Source organism: Columba livia, chromosome 2 (assembly GCF_036013475.1).
Source record: "Columba livia isolate bColLiv1 breed racing homer chromosome 2, bColLiv1.pat.W.v2, whole genome shotgun sequence".
Lineage (NCBI taxonomy): Eukaryota > Metazoa > Chordata > Aves > Columbiformes > Columbidae > Columba > Columba livia.
The window spans coordinates 135,286,620-135,300,740 of NC_088603.1; positions in this window are offsets into that span (position 1 = coordinate 135,286,620).

Consider the following 14,121-nt stretch of genomic DNA (forward strand, 5'->3'; position numbering starts at 1 on the left):
ACCAGATAGTGTGGCTCATATTCGAGGATTAATGAGATTCATCACCACCAAAAACTTGTAGCTCTTGGTAAAATCTTTCTGTGTTTCTTTAACCACTGTGCTGAGTACATGCTGGACATGCCAGCACCAGCCTGGAGTGAGGAGCATTTCCTGACTTGGGAGCATGTTCTGCCTGCACTGGGCCAGTCCCCCAGGCAGCCCCAGCAGCTGAAAAATGTTAGAGCCTGCCCTGAGAGAAGTATTTCTGTGCTCATCGTCCTGAGCTTCTGAGAGCTCAGATTACGGGACAAGTTTGCTACAGACCTGACTAAATGTAGCTGGAAAAAAAAAGGGAAATTTTGTAATTTTTGTCAGACAACTATTCTTTCCAGTATGGCAGAAATACAGAGAAAAAGTGCTTATTTTAGGATTTAGGAGTAGCAAGGTAAATTTGGATAATCAGTTTGTAAATTCAGCTCTAGAGATGTGCATATTAATCATATTCTCTACAAGTGAGATGCACTAGCTTAAGGGAAATTCTAGTTTAAAGTAAATGAGAGATGGTACTTAACATAGTAGTCTGAGGAATGAAAAAAGAGACCAGGGGACAGGTATGCTTTTCATGTGTTTATTCATTTGAATATTTCCCCTATTCTCAATGATGTTTCTCTGGAAATAAGATGTTCTGTGACTGTTAATAATCTCAAGGAATTCACCTTTACTGTCTAAATTGTCAGTTATGTTTGGTACATAACTTTTTTCAATCCACTTGCATTAAATTGGGATTGCCTGCCAGTTCTATGGTATGTGACCTAATAACTTTTATGTCCAGTATAGGAAAGCAAAATAAAAACATGCTATTTATTTATTTATTTGTTTGGTTGTTTGTTTGTATGTTTGTTTGTTTGTTTTTAAGGAGCATCTTCACTTTAAGGCTGACCAATATTGCCCATGATTCAAGAGCAGAAAGTGGGGCATTTTGCTGTGGTAGATCAGAAACACTTTGAACACTTGTTATCTTTTTGGAATTCCGAAGATGCTATGGACAATTTGGGAATTATTAAGACTTTTTGTATTATCTGTATTTTAGAGATCTCCTAGGCCCATCAAGATGAAGCTGAAATTCCGTGTCTCAAATTAGTAAGAAAATTATCCCTTACAACTGGTATGTCTGTATTCATATGTATCCTCAAAATTTCAACTATAAAAAAATTCCAGCTATTTAACAAAGTAATTCACTGCTCAATCAACAGATAATCTTAAGGGAAAGATAGAACACCATAACTTCTGGTTGTTAAGGATTTTTTCTTTTTTCTCTCTTAACAACCACCTCTGTTTTCATTCCATGACAAGACCTGTAAGCACAAATTCAGATTGGGTGTAAGCAGCTGATGTTCACTTGAAGGCAATGAGCTTATGTGAAGGTTCAATTCCACCCCATAGTACCTACTTTAATGGTATTTTTAGGGGAACTTAATTAGAAACCCTCTGATTAGGGTATTAATTATGGTAGTCATATTTAAACCATGAAGTAAGAGCATTCTTACATATATTGCCTTTTAAACTGCAGCCCTTAGAATCTAAAAAAAGGACTAAGATTAAAATGACTGTTTTTCTTCCTGAAGTTATACATACAGAATTCCAGTAGAAATAGTTTCACAGTACTTTTATATCAGTATTATAACCCATTAAGATCCTAATTTGTAAAGCAGTGCTTTTTCATAGATGATTAGGCTTTGCAGATTTGTGTTCTAGCATCAGGATCAAAGTGATTAATAATAATAATACTAACAATAATATAACAACAACAACAATGTAAGAAATAATATAAAGACTACTTTGTAATTTCAGGAGGTATACATTTGTCATACAGTGAAGCTTGCTTACATAGTGACCCATTAGATAATTCTGATTTACTATTGTTCATTGTAACTAACTTGGCTCAAAGAGACAGAAAATCTCCAACTCAGAGAACAGAAGCTTATATATATGGTTGACATTATTTAATACCTTATTTTCTGCACAGGGTTTCAATTACTGGAAGATATGGGCAGTATTACAAATTATGATGCCCATAGAGTATAATTCAGAGGAAGATAATTCCCTGCTTTTGTGTTTCATCCAATTGATCCTCTATAATTTTTTTCCAAGTAAGTGAAGATTTATAACACATTCAGGCTTTAGTATCATTATTACCTCTCTCTGCATAACATTTGATTAAGCAAGTCTTTGCACAGTTAGAAGTAAAATGAATTCCCGCTTTAATTAATTCTAAATTTTCTGATTTGGTTATAGTTACAAATTCAAGTTGCATGCTAATTTTCTTTGGCTTTCTTAAGAATTTATTGCAATATAAGTTTGACTTTTAAGAAGTAATGATTTTAATTTTGTGACTGTCACTCTCCAGTCAAAAGTGCTTTGAAAAGAGGGAATTGATGAAAGTTCCTTTTGCTTCCTAACTTTTTATTTGTAATTAGAATTGTCTGAAGATATTCTTTCTCAAAAAAAAAAGAAAAAAAAAAAAGGCACATTAAATTATAAATTGTTTAGAGTAGAGGAAGAGCAGGTTATGTGCTTAATAGTAGCGCATATATTCAAAGCAACGTATAGCATTATTTCTTTCAGCTTATATCTCCTCAGATTATTTCAAATGTTAATCTCATACATACAGGAAATTATTCTGCTTCTCAGAGCTCTGGTGCTCTTACTCTGTGTATTTTTGAAGCAACATCTGATTCTGCATTCAAAGTGAAATGTATGAAAACCGGAGATTTTGTCCTGTATCACTGAAGTTTTCTTATCTGCTTTTCCTACATCACTTCCAAATAGCTTTCATTTTGGTATCATTTCAGAAATTTTGGAGATTATTCCTTATTGTATTATACAATAGAACTTTGTGAAAATAATTCCCTTTAAATTTCTATCGGTGTTATTCCCAGTAGTAGTAAGTGAAATTATGTTGTATTGCAGTGCCATAACTATTAATGGCAACCTTATTATTGACACCTCCTAGAGCTGTGTCACTCTCATGGGGGATCCCTTTATGTTGTTTTAATTTTCTGCAGACATCATGCAGACTAGTTTATTGTCTTCAGATAAAGCCCTGTAGTGTCAATATTACCCAGAAATTCTGTAGAAATAATATATATTTAATATACATAGTTTATTTCTTTCATGCATTTCCATCTTCACATTTTTAGACATAATACTCTACTAGAAATAAATCTAGTTAAAACATACAAAAAAACCACTTCTGTATGATTTTTTGAGTTATAAATCACAAACATAATTTCCTAGGCAAAACATTACTTTGAGAGCATTCTTTATTATGATTTTAGAGTTTTAACAAAAATTCAATAGAAGATCTGTTACATTTATATGTTTTCAATTACTGTAGTATGGGGGGGGAGACTGTAAAAATAGGTTTGTAAAAATAAGAGTACTGTACACTTAACATGTAAATTATTCACTTTTATAAACATTTTCGGGAAGCAGTCTTCCTCAACCTGCTATGATGTTTTACCCACTAGAAATGAACTATTAATCTCAGGGGAGAATCATATGCTGAAATGGTTTTGCTGATATGGTCCTCGGAGATTTTGAGTGAAGGAGAGGCAAAAGCATTCAATAGATGCAGGTATATGCAGGATGACTAAAGTCTCCTTAAGTTTTGTGTCTGCTCTGTGAAGAAATTCAGGTTATTCTAAGTATCAAAAAGCATTTCAAAAGGCTTAAGAAGAGCACTGCATAAAGAGTTATCTAATACGAAATTATAGATAGAAGGATTTGGGTGGAATTTGACAGAATATGTAAAAAAAAAAAGCATGGTGGTTGACTTACTGAAAAAAACAAACTAAAATATATTTAATTTCTTTCCAATGCTAGTCAGTCAAGGAAGCAGGTAATACTAAGACTTATTTCCCCTTACTGAGGTTTATTGGCATTAACTAGTTTTAGTTGTTAAAATAATTGTGTATGAGGAGGCATTATTTTCACAGAAGACAACTATATTTCAACAGAAGTCTGTTTTGAAAATTAAATATGGATTATGTTATATGCAGACTGTAGCAGTATTATTTCTCTCCAGCATATTAAAACTAGTTTGAACAAACAATACTGTGAGCCTTTTGATTCAGGTATCAGTAATTCTGACTTCCTCAGGAAAGTTCCCTATCTGCTTGTGCCATGTTTGAGGGCACACACGCTTGCATGCTTCTTTCTGCGTATTGTGATTTTTTAGATTTTGAGAAATATATAGACTGATAAATGTTAGAGACAAAGGTTATCCTCCATTCTCTGTGAAAATGTGTGTTTTCTAAGCTAAGTTATACACATGTTTGTGAGTGACTTGTTATAAGATATTCTTAAAGGAAAGAAGTTTGTTTCAGTGCTCTGGTTGTTTGAATTCATGATTCTGTTTTTCACCTATCTTTATGTTTAAGCACTTGTGTTGTGCTTTTTTTCCCCCCAAAGACTCATAATGTTGCTTTGGTCCAGATAGTGATTTTGGGATCCTTAGAATGAATTTAAATAATTTTTAAAATTGGCTGCTTTTATAACACCTGAACGATATATCTTTGTACCATTTTGGAAGTCCAGACGGGTATTTCTTATTTCTTTCTAGATATTTTTTTTTTTCTTGTGGTACAAGGAAAAAAGAAAAAAAAAAAAAAAAGAGAGAAAATGAGAGAGAGAAAAAAATCCGCTTTAAAACCTGATTTTCTTTCTAGAACCTGGCTTGTATGTTGCATTTTACAGAATTAAAATGGAAGAGACATAATTTCCTTCATCATTCCTTCAGATGGTAGAAAATCTGAATTCAGATACCTAGCAATCAGTAATTAGTAGCGATTATTTTCATTACAGCAAGATATGTGTAGATGAGTTGTGTAAAGTTGACAGGAAGAAGGAGTAAAAATGCAATGATTTTTAGACTATGACTGTGAAAATTAGTTTTGGGGGTAAATATGACAGAAAGTGAGAGAGGGGTACTTTAACAGAACAAGAATACACAAAATAAGATACTCAGAGACAATGATATGAGAGTGTCCACCAGAGAAGAAATAAGGGAAAGGGAAAATGAAGGAGACAACAAAGGCTAATAAATGGAGAAGAAACATTGAAACTAGAGTGGGAAATGAATTCAGGTATAAAGAAAGGAAAAGATGAAAGAAAGAGGAAGAAAATACAGTTTGCCTTAATTCCTCCATATGGATGATCCTCAGTCAGGACTCCCTACACCCAGCACCTTAAGTCACAGCACCCTATGCCCATGCTTCACTGGATACCACAGACCCAGTTACACTCAGCACTCTTAACCCTAAAGTTATCTACAAGTCCTATTATCTGCATTTGTTTGCCACTACACCCTGCTTCCTTGTCTACCCTGCAGCATTCCCACAGACAGAAAGGCCACTAGCCCTTTGATCATGTCCACAGTGTGTGGGATTTGTGGGAGATCTGCTCTGTCTCAAAGCAGTCATTGTCTCCATTGTAAGAGTAGGACTCTTCTTGATACTTCAGTTTCAAATTGCCTAAACCATGAAAATGATCATCAGTCATTGCCAGTAAGAAGGTGGAGGTGGTTGGGCTGAACATCTTTGCAAAAGCATCTCAGGGTGATGTGACTCACATTCACCTTCAGAAATGGTTTTTGTACTCTGTTCCCTATTCCTTTTCTTATTCCTTAAAAGGTACTATCTTTTTCACAGCTCTTACAGAGAACAGGAATCCCAAAGGAAGATTGTTTCCCTGTTTTCATTGTAACATGTTTTCCTGTTTAGAAACATCACCAGTGGTGTTGAGAACAGGATGTTTGTCTTTCCTTATCAGCTTCCCACAGCAAACTACTTATAGACTTACATATCCTTCTCTGAACTTGAGTGCCCATCTCACACTTAAAGTTGTGCTTTTATGGTAATCTTCTCAACTGTCACAGAAATTCTCCCTCAAATTGTAGATAACATTGCTGAAGCAGGACATGAGGAAATAGTGTCCAGAATGTCTGCAGTACTGACAAGTACATATTGATAAATATAATAAACTTATATATTTTTAATTTATGAAAACCATAATTAAGAAAAATATGATGCTTATTAAAAATAATGAATATTAATTTAATAAATATTAATATAAAATTCACAAAGGCAGTGATTAAATAGTCTCCACATATCATAAACTAGCTGACCTTAGATATTGTAACAAATTTACGGTTTTCAGCAACTCACAGAAGTCACCTACAGTGCCTTAGACAACACCTATCTTTTATACACACATCTTTTAATCGAGGTTAGTGTGATAGGCAAATGACCTTCTATCATTGTTATGATGAATATAGAGCAGTGAGATAGTGTAGACATGCTCTTAATCAACTGTGTGATGCTTTTGACAGTTTTCAATTTGTGTTCAGGGACTTTGACAACAGAGATCTAGAAAATTGTTTCCTAAAGTAATGCATATTGCTGCTTTTTCACGAAATAGATTTTTCTATTTGGTGCTTGTATGACTCTGAGAGAGATTCCACCATGGATTTTAAGAGTCCTCTGATGGCATTTCTGAGACGTAGGAAGGAGAAAAAGGTTGAGTGATTTAGCAGCATAAACAGCAGGGAAGGGTCCGTTTTATTGGTACCTAGAAGATTATGGCACTTATAGCTTTTATTCACAAGCAAAAACGAGTGCATTTTTTTTTTTTTCTGTAAGCCCCATTTTTCTAGCATCCAAGTCTTTTGTACGTGAAATAAATAATTAGTGATGCCCAGTAAAATCCATTAATGACCTTTATTATTTACCTCTTCTTCAGTACAAACGTCTGAATAAGTATTAACTAAACATTTCAAGGCTTTTTTGGAGACTGTTTCATGTTTATAAATTCTCTTTTAATATAATCTGTGCCAATGTAAGTGAATTGGTGGCCATTCTTGCCCCAATGGAAGTCCAGTTGAAGGCAGCGAGCTTTTGGATGCATCCAAATACTCCAGTCTTTTTGTTTGGTTGATCGTTTTCTTGTGTGTTTTGGTTTGATTTGGTTTGGTTTTGATTTCCCCCTGCCCACCCAGGATCAATAATTTCTGGGTAAATGGAAAATCTTTGTAATTGCCAATACTGACCTTCAACATTTTATTTTTTTAAGACCTTTTCCCCCTTTTGAGAAGGCTTTTTATTTAAAAAAAAAAAATGTTAACTGGATTTCTGTTGACATTTTCAGCTTTGCAAAAATGTAATAAAAGGAAATTAAGATCAGATAAATTGGCTTGACATAAACAACTATGTTAGAGTTATATGTCAAAACTACCCATCTCCTGGGAATGGTTTACTAGTGATTCACTGATATTTGATGCCTCATGCCTATCAGTATATAGGAGGAGACTGGACATTTCCTTTATTAATATGCTTTAATTTTTGGTCAAGCAGTTGGATCATTGTAGGTCTTTTCCAGCTGTAACTCAAGTCCTCTCCTCTCCTCTCCTCTCCTCTCCTCTCCTCTCCTCTCCTCTCCTCTCCTCTCCTCTCCTCTCCTCTCCTCTCCTCTCCTCTCCTCTCCTCTCCTCTCCTCTCCTCTCCTCTCCTCTCCTCTCCTCTCCTCTCCATTTCTACATATTAATATATTTTATATAATGGTGATTTTTTGAAAAATGATCAATGAATACATAAGGTGCACAACTAATTTTATAGTATGGCTCTCTGGAGCTTATCCTAGGTCAAAGTTTAATGTATCTCTTTCCTGATCTTATCTGCAACATCATACAATAAGAGTAAAGAGAGCTGTTAGCAGAAATGTAAGTTGTTCGCTGAACTGGCTTCATTCCGTATATTTCCATCTGAACTGAGAGACTTCACTCTCCTTTTGGTAATGTAGCTCAGAATCCCCAGAACAGAGGGCATTCTATGTTCCCATAGTGACTACTGAGTTGCAGGCAGTTACTGATTTGAATGATAAGAGATGTTCAACTGGGCATCATGTAGTTACATTTAGTCATATTGTAGACTCTTTCAAAAAGGATGAAGCCTCTCCTGACTTGTTCTACTAAAAATCAATAAACCTATTCTGTGTAAGTTTTTAATTAAAATATCTAAGTTTACTGGAGGTAGCAGAATTCATCTTGGTGCATCCTTTCAGTCTGAGCGTGAACACAGGAGGTTCCACTTAAATATGAAAAGAAACTTTTTCACGGTGAGGGTGACAGAGCACTGGAACAGGCTGCCCAGGGAGGTTGTGGAGTCTCCTTCTCTGGAGACACTCAAAACCCGCCTGGACACATTCCTGTGTAACCTCATCTAGGTGTTCCTGCTCCGGCAGGGGGATTGGACTAGGTGATCTTTTGAGGTTCCTTCCAATCCCTAACTTTCTGTGATTCTGTGACTTGATTTGCATTTGACAAATAAAGTAGCTATTCCTCACTTAATTTCAGTCTTGGTATTTTCAAATGGTTTGATTTTTCGTTCTTTTTTTGTTTGTTTGTTTGTGGGGTTTTTTTGTTTCTGTTTTTTTGTTTTGTTTTGTTTTGTTTTGGGTTTTTTTTAAGAATTCAGGCTCAATTGACAGATCTGCTGTTGTTTTTATTGTTTTTCTTTCCTCTTTGAAACACAGGTGGTATGAAAGGTATTCAAACCACATCTCATATAATTTTAGACATCTCCTCTAGATCTAGAATTAGCTTCAAATAAATTCAATGGAGAAAACAAAATAAAATAATTTAAAAAAACCCCAACAAAACAACACAAAAAACCCACAAAACAGAGTAGAGTAGTACTTAAGGAAGCCTAAGATTAGTCTCTAAATCTGCCTGGGAAACTGTGTCTCTCTCCTGTGCCTATATATGGCAACTGGGAAACTAATTATCCAATTTAGATACCTGAATTGTGTTCATCTCTTAAAGCCTCCTTTAAAGTCGTCTGTTAAGCTATATTATTCCCCTACAGTAGCCTGTTGCTTGTGTTAGTTATGTCAGTTATCGAATTGCAGTTAATCTTTCTACTGAGATGGTAAAAACCACTTCAGCTTTTTGTCATCTTTGTAGAATAATGAGTCCATACCTCCCTTGGTCTTCTTCTTACTATTAATGTATTTTTGTTTTCCTTTCTCTCTTACATGCTACATGGTGTTTGTACATACCATACAGGTAATTTCTTTGGTCTTTCTGACTTTGTTCCCCAGTTCATATTTTTTTCTATATTTTTATAAACGTTTTGAGTCAGTTTCCACTTTCAGTAGGCTTAATCTCATATGTATGCATCTCATAGGTAATCTCATATCAAAGCAAGACCTATTTGTTCGTGATGGTCTTTTACTATTTTTCCTATACTTTACACTCAACAATTGAGAAATCCTGCTTTCTGTTATTTGAGAGATCCAGACGTCCCAAATGCAGTACTCAAGAAAAAGGAAGCAAACATCAGTGGAGACATATTTGTTTAATTCACACTTACTGTGATGTGACATATGGACTTTTAATTCCTTTAACAAGCAAAAACTTTAAGTATTGTGAAGGGTTTTATTAGAATTATATCTTGTGTCCTGGTTTTTCTATATCCACATTCAAATTTTTTATTGTTGAGTATTTTCTGTATCTTTATGGTAGATGGAACAGTTGAAGTAGCTCTGGAGAGATACTTTGCTGCTTAGGAAGTGGCATCCTCTGACTATGAATTCCCTGTAACTACAATTGTCTCTCATTTTACAGACCTCTAATCTCATAGCTGCTACTTAAGTAATTAAATAAATAGTACTAATGAATTTTCTAAAATCCATATGAAAAACAAGCTATAACATACCATGTCAAATAGAGAAATTACTTTTGTTAAGTAACTATAAGACAAATTTATAACTCCCATTCCAATATACAACTGATAGGCCAAAAGCACTCAGCCAGGTACCAAAAGGTTGGTCATTGACATGCAGCTCTCACTCGGCAGCCTGTGTCAGAGGTTTGACCTGAAAGGAAAAGCAGTGGCTACTTTGCCAGCAGGTCCCATATACAGACTAAGCCCTCAACTGCTTTCTCATGCCCTGGGTGGGCCTTGCAGAACTTGCAAAACCATGCCAACTACTTTCTGTTTTGCGGATAAACAGATAGCTGACTCCTTTTGTCAGGACAAAATTTGGTCTAACTATTTAGAATAATAAGAGCAAAAATATAAAAATCCAATGCATGCATTAAATGAAGGGATGAAACCATATAAAATATTATAACAAGCCTTTAATGTGGTTATTTCTCCTGGAATCATCTCTGAAAACCCACTATGTTGATTAGAGTTATGGAGAAAATTATAGCTTTCTGCTCCAATATAAAAAAATAGGAGGTTATTGCTACTATTTTAGCTACTAGCATGCATGGCAAAGGAATCAATATGTTAGTACTTAACTAACGGCATTATGTGTGATGAGCAAAACAGTTTTATAAAGAACAGATCATGTTAAAGCAAAGACAAAGCTCTGATTGAAATTACTAGCCTGGTGAAGAAATCTGATAAAGTTAATGCGGTTTATCTAGACCTTGCTGAAGGCTTTGTAATAGAGTCCAGTCCAGAAACATAAAATTAGGATGATGCTGCCTTGCTGAGAATACCAACAGGGGAAGATAATCTGATTCACATAGTGAAAATAAGGAATAAAATCTCACTGGAGAGAGGTTACAAAAAGGTTAATATGAATTCTTCTTTGCACTGTTATGGAAAAATATATATAACTAACATATTTATTTGATTATCCTACTAAACAAGTAGAAATGAAGATGTGTTCAAATAAAACCAGTGAAGTAACACCAACGTGAAAGCAGAAAAGAGAAATCATGTTTAGTTTCCCAGTCTTTTATGTTGCAAGTTGTTGATTAGAGGGACTAACAGAGAAGCTCATTAAGAAGCAATAAACACATCAATAAGGATGATAATGGCTAAAGTGAAGAGAAAAAAACTCACAGGACTAGTTTCACAACAATGTTTGGTGATTTCAGCAGAATTACAGTGTAAAACTAGATTCACATGATGCAACATCAGCTAAATTACCTCAAAACCAAGAACAGTTACTGTTTCTCATCAAAACAAAAAGGTATATGTAAGTGAAGGGATTTCAAAATTATTCTGTATTATTGAAATAAGAATTCAAATACTTGAAACTTTTTCGTTTGCATTTTTTAACTTGCCCTGTTTTTCTGCCATTAGTTTGTTCAGCATATGCTTCATCGTGCTCACTTTGTCTTTATCTTATGGATGAACAAAGGACTAATACAACTTTAAATTCAAAGTTTTGTGATGTAGAAACCAATTAAAATCATTATTACTAGCAACAATAATTCCTTTTATAAGTGTAGAAGAAATTCCTTCTACCAGCTACCTCAGGGACAGGATATCTTCTCTATTTCACTCTAGGTAACTTGGTAAATTATTCAATGTCCTCTGTAAAGATGAACCAGACATCCTATTGAGTTATTTTAGTAAATTTGTCTTTAGGATGCTCATGAAAATCCCAGTTTGATTCCAGCCTGCAATTTCCTATGTTTTGCTTCAACTGATTATTGCAGATCCCATCACAGGATTAAGTAAATCTTTGTTTACATGTGCGATAGCAAAAAGATTAATAACAGAGGACTCTCTTGTTGCTTATCAGTCTTTCTAGAGTGCAGACAGAAAAAAACCCTCTTATAGCCCTAAATTAATACCTCAAGTATCCTAAACTTAGATATTAACTACAATACTGGACATTTATCTGATTAAAATAACTCAGAAAAAAGAATATAATAAAGGATTTGTATGACTTTTACATGGTCCTATATCTCACATTTTATTATAGAGTAAAACTAACTTTGAGAGCCTTAGTTTTAGTGTTTTCGTTTTAATACAGTTTATCTAAATCTATTCATTTAGGGTCAGTGCATCTCTCATGGCCTATTTGAAAAAAAGAAAAAAAGGAAGCAGTGAGACCTAACTGAGAATGTAGTGGCTCAGAGGTTTTTTCTGAATCCATATTCCAAGATGAGTTTCAATCACAAAGTAGGCCTCCTTTTTAGAAGTAAAAATGTTGAGCCATGTAGATCAGATTCATGGGGGGTTTATTTATTTTTATTTCAGAATTTATAGGCCTTAATTGTTGGAAATTTCTGAAGAAAGTGAAGTGTCTGTGTACTTGCATAATTATGGCTGGTAGCTGCAGCACTGCATATAGTAAGATGTACCTTGCTTTTTTATGATTAAAAAAAAAACCAAACAATCACCAAGAACATATGGCCAAAGTTTGAGCCACAGTAGTTATTGTATAATATCTGTTACATGTTAAATTTACTCTTAAAAATCAATATAATATCTGCTACATGTTAAATTTACTCTTAAAAATCAATCAAATTCAATTTTAGAATAATAGTGGGTGAAATAAATTGTTTTTTCCATGCTCAGTCATTATTTTAGATAACTATTTCAGTTACTATATTTCAGAGTGAAAATTTAAATCTCGCTTATGAATGGTTGTATGTAAAAAGCTATTATAATATGGCTAAGTTACAAACCTCTGAAAATCTCATACTGCTCAAAACTGAACATGCTGAGTACAGATTTCATCTTTCTGCATCTTCACTGTACTGACCAGATAGCCATATACTCACAGAATCACACAGAATCACAGAATGTTAGGGATTGGAAGGGACCTTGAAAGATCATCTAGTCCAGTCCCCCTGCTGGAGCAGGAACGCCTGGATGAGATTACACAGGAATGCCTCCAGGCAGTTCTTGAATGCCTCCAGAGTAGGAGACTCCACAGCCTCCCTGGGCAGCCTGTTTCAGTGCTCTGTCACCCTCACTGAGAAGAAGTTTCTTCTCAAATTTTAGTGGAACCTCCTGTGTTCCAGTTTGTACCCATTACCCCTTGTCCTATCATTGGTTGTCACCAAGAAGAGCCTGGCTTCATCCTTGTGACTCTCACCCTTTATATATCTGGAAACATTAGTGAGGTCACCCCTCAGTCTCCTCCAAGCTAAAGAGACTCAGCTCCCTCAGCCTTTCCTCATAAGGGAGATGCTCCACTCCCTTAATCATCTTGGTTGCCCTGCGCTGGACTCTCTCCAGCAGTTCCCTGTCCTTCTGGAACTGAGGGGCCCAGAGCTGGACACAATATTCCAGATGTGGTCTCACCAGGGCAGACTAGAAGGGAAGGAGAACCTCTCTCGACCTACTAACCACCCCCCTTCTAATACACCCCAGGATGCCATTGGCCTTCCTGGCCACAAGGGCACAGTGCTGGCCCATGGTCATCCTGCTGTCCACCAGGACCCCCAGGTCCCTTTCCCCTACACTGCTCTCTAATAGGTCATTCCCCAACTTATACTGGAACCTGGGGTTGTTCCTACCCAGATGCAAGACTCTACACTTGCCCTTGTTATATTTCATCAAATTTTTCCCTGCCCAACTCTCCAGCCTGTCCAGGTCTCACTCCAAAGAGTAATTCTTGTAACCTATTCAGAGGACCTAGGCAACAGAGAAACACAAACCAGAATCCTGGTCAAAGAGAGGATGCCTGTATTTTAAGAAAACCTTTCAAAGATTTTACAAGACTTTTTCTTCCCATAGCCAAACTGACTTTCTTTTTCAACATTTTCCTCCTCTTCCACCTATATCTCCTTCCTTCACCTCTTTCTGGTCCCCTCAGACTCACTTCCATTCAACATTTGCTGTCCAGTTTCTCCTGTTTGTTTCTCTGTAGTTTAATTAGCCCTTGGATAGTCTCACCCACAGAAATTAGTTCCAATAGCTATCAGTTTCTCGGTATTGCTATGTCTGCCCCGTGTTGAAAATAACCCCTAAAACTAATGTTTAAACAGACCTCACTGTCTACTTAAATTGAAATCTTTTTGGTAAAGAGACTGTTGTATTAGAAAAGATATTATGAAGGGGACACAAAGTTACAATGTGAAAGGAAAATAGAGATTGCAGAGAAAACCTGGCAATTCTGAAGATGCCAAAATGAGCCTTTGTCATGCTATCTTATCGTCTTTTTGAGTACTTTCCCATAGATTTGGTACAATTACATATGTCTATACCTCTCTACAGAGCTGCCTTTATGCTATTCCATTTCAGGAGGACTCAAGTAATGAAATCAGGCTGCATAAAGATAAATTGTTTTGGTATCTTTATCTCAAGAAGGTATGTTAAAAATCAG